Raw genomic sequence first — 3,559 nt, 5'->3', positions numbered from 1 at the left:
GCGAGGGGCGGAAGGGCGGCGCGGTTGCCACGGTAATGGGGCGGCGTAGTGCCGGGGCAGGTGGGATGAAGACGTCTCCGGGCGGGCTGCGGTGCCGCCGTGCTGCCGGGCATCCCGCTGGGAAGGACGGGGCTGTGCGGCGAGTAGGGCAAGGCAGGGCTTGGGAGGGGTGCCTGTGCCCCGTGGGGAACTTGGGAAGTGCCGCTCTCGGGCAGCAGCGTTTCGTTCCCAGCGGCGCTGCGGCGGGTCGCTTGGCGGAGCGCCCGGAGCCTTCGTCCCCGCGGCACTACGGGCATCGCCGCTCAGCCTCTCAGTGCGAGCGCGGAAGCATAGGCTGTAGGGCCAGCAGTAAGCTTCGGGTGTTCCTGAGGGAACTGCAGATTCTTCTCGGGGAAATGCAGGTTTCTTGCAGCAGCGGGGCATATCCACAAGCTTCAGTTTTATGCAAGCGTCCCACGTCCGCGTGGTACTTCCCTGGTATTGGAGCATACCGAGGCGCCCCATTGGTGGTACTTACTCGCAGCTGGTTGCGAGTACTTTCACTCTGCTGCCTTGTAAATCTACTTAAATAGAGGTCAGACGTTGGCTTGTGGTTGTGGATTCGGGGCCGTGGGGTATGAGCACAGTATAATAGCACTTGCTGTTCACATATGTGCATAAGAAGCTGAAGAAACTGCTTAGATGTGGCCAATATTGACTTATTTTTAGGTGAGTTCCTTCTTTTTCCAGCAACCTGATAATTGAATGCTTAATGGCAAATGTTCCTGTTCCTTTCCTGCAAGTGTGGCTTCTGAATAGCCACTATTTACTTTTCACGTTTTAAACTGTATTGGAGATCAGAAACAAGTGAAGGAGAAACATTTACTGGCTGCACATCTCACACTGAGGTTTATCAGCAATAAATGTTTAGAAATTGCTGTTCAATCTCTTTGACCAAGTTTTCTGGCATCCTCCTACTGTTCAGCCCTTATAAGGAGAGGCACAGCAAGAATTTGCATGCGGTGGTTAGTGCTGCCTGCCTTCATTTCTTTCTGGTGGTGCTGGTGATGCAGGTACACCTGCTTTAGCCAAAACAACACTTGAGGACAACAGCAAGAGGTGTGTCCTTTTCAGGCAGTGATTGCCTCCTTGCTAAGTGTTCTGGTGCCCTGTGCATTGTTCTGGTGGAGCCCCCGGGTATAACGCTGGTGAGCAGAGCACTGCTTGTTCCTGGGGTAACTGCGTTGGCTAACATTCATGAAGCCAGGAGTGCCCGGGTCTGTCCCTGTGAGCAGCTGAAAGCAAGGAGGAGAGGGCAGCCCTGTCCCAGCAGACTGCAGCAAACCAGCGGACGGCAGGGGAAGGAAAGAAGCTGCTGTGCATGGAGTAGTAGGGTGAGCAAATAGCTGCACCGCCTTAATGCTGCTTGTTAGTCTGTGGGGAAACTCCTGAATGTGTCGTGGCTTATGCTTCCTAACGGAATGCAGGGCTGTTGCTGGGCGGCTTTGCTCTCCTGTAGCACTGTGAGCCTCCGGCTTTTCAAGAATGAGGGATGGTGAACTCAAAGGCTCTAGCTTGAAATATCTTTGATTTCTCAATCAATCCCTGCAGTTGTGAAGCGGTGGTAGGAGGAGGGCGAGCTGCCCCTCCTATGCCCAGCACCACAGGAGAGCACTTCTACCCTTACAAGCAGTTACAGCGCTCCGTGTGCTCGCTGCCTGACGCTGAAGTGGCATTTCTGCAAACACACCTCGGCGCTGTAGAGGGCAGATTGTGTGTGCAGACAGGTCCACGTCACCGAGCAGCTCCGGGGTGCTTCAGAGGACAAACAATCCATCTCGCTCTCGGAACTGACACGCTCCTGGTTCCTCATGGGATTTTTCTCTGGCTGTTCATCATTGCCTTAGTATGAGAATTCATACCACGCTGTTGTAAGTATGAAGAAAGCTTGGGTACTGTGGGATTATTATGCTTATTTGAAAAGGTGTTTCTTTGCGTTAGTCTTTGAGCTGTTGTCAAATAAGATGTGAGCTAGGTATCAGGTCTCTGTGCTGCTGCTGAAGATGCAGTAGTAGTTTGAACCCTGAATGCTTGCTGCTGTCTGCACGTTAGAAAAAGCTGACTGGGGGAAGAGCTGTGTTGACTGGGTGTGTTTCAGAAGTGCTGAGGTGCCTGCTGCTGCTGGTGGACCCATTCTGGTGGTTGCAAAAGCACCTGGACAAATGAGGGACTCTGTTCCTATTGAGTCACACATCTGATTTCCTCTTTGCATCTTTGAGCGCTTACAAAGAGTTAAATGTTTGTATTTATATTCTGAACTAAGTTACTATGTTCCTAAAATCTCTGACACTCAGTCTGCAGGTCTCCACATTTATCCTTAATCTCTTAACTTTCTGTACAGTGAATGTGTTGTTGCCGTATACCGGGCTTCATGCTGGGGCCATGAAGCAGCTTGGCAGTGAAGATAAATTAGTACTTTATTTCTTTTTTTTTTTTTTTTCTGCCAGGAATCTTAAACAGAGTTGCAAATGCCATCCCAGTGGAAAGGAGTGTTCTGTCATCCACTGTACTTACAGCAACTGGCACTGGTGGTGAGAGATTCGCAGGGTAGTTAAAAGATCCTTGGATTGATTAATACAGACCTACTGTTCTGTGGGGGTTGTGTGCTGAGCAAATGAAAACTAATGGCTGAAAAGCCACGGTTTCTATGTTCAATTTATAGCTCCGTCTGCTGTTATATGAATGTGGGGAAGTAACTTAATTTCACTGTGATTTAGTTTATCATTTTGTAAATGAAAATAGTATTTGTTTCTGCTACAGATGACCAACTGGTTATAGATCATCCCTTCACTAGTGTAACTGCAGTCCAGTATAGGCGCTTATTGCCTCAATTAAAGGAGCTGTCTTCACAGGAGCATTGTAGTGTAATGGCAGTACAGTAAAGCATATTAGTATTTATAATGCACATAGCATATATTGCTATTTACAGTAGTCCGGTTATGGCACTGTGGAGTTCAGGGTAGGCAAAGTGCTGCAATGGGATTTGTAGGCTGTGCTGAACTGTGTGGGTGTGTGAACTGGAGCTGGTTAATTCAGAAGTGCCTCAGATGCCTTTTACATTGCAATTACTGAAATAATTTGGACTTAATTTGCATCTGTAAAGGCTGTAAGTTGCTGAGATAAACAGCTGGGCAGTGAAATCATAGTATATTGCATAATGTCCTTCAAGTACATGGCATGCAACCAGAGCTGTTGCATGGTACCACATCTTCAAGAGCACCTGTAATTTTGGGTAGCGGATTTCCCATTTTATGTGATTGCAGGGAACTGCAATTTTCTGTCCTCTTGAGAATGAACAACCAGCAAGAACTCTCAACACTTTGGGGTGTTTTAGATGAGATTGTACAGTCACTGATCAGTGCAGGGATGAATTGGTTGTTACATTATCTTGCATTAGACTACTTGAAGGGAGTTTAATTTTAGCAAACTCCATTTGGCACAGGGCATTTGTGTGGAGGGATTCTGAACTGCGTATCCAACAAGTTCTGGAGCCTAAGTGCGTGGTTTTTTTTTTTTTTTT

General features: G+C 48.1%; 1 protein-coding gene across 3 annotated transcripts in view; it reads left to right on the top strand.

Moving 5' to 3' along the window:
- Window positions 1-6: 6 nt before the first annotated feature.
- Window positions 7-3,559, top strand: part of RGS6 (regulator of G protein signaling 6) — a 232,202-nt gene continuing 228,649 nt past the window's right edge. For 2 of the 3 annotated variants that reach the window (XM_031553564.1, XM_031553560.1), the window contains exon 1: window positions 7-32. The gene's annotated coding sequence lies outside the window, so the exon portion shown is untranslated. Of the gene's footprint in view, window positions 33-1,661; window positions 1,911-3,559 lie in introns of those variants that run through there. The other variant, XM_031553561.1, reaches the window with a different exon arrangement.

This window comes from Meleagris gallopavo, chromosome 5 (genome assembly GCF_000146605.3).
Source record: "Meleagris gallopavo isolate NT-WF06-2002-E0010 breed Aviagen turkey brand Nicholas breeding stock chromosome 5, Turkey_5.1, whole genome shotgun sequence".
Taxonomy (NCBI): domain Eukaryota; kingdom Metazoa; phylum Chordata; class Aves; order Galliformes; family Phasianidae; genus Meleagris; species Meleagris gallopavo.
This window is presented reverse-complemented; position numbering and strand designations above follow the sequence as displayed.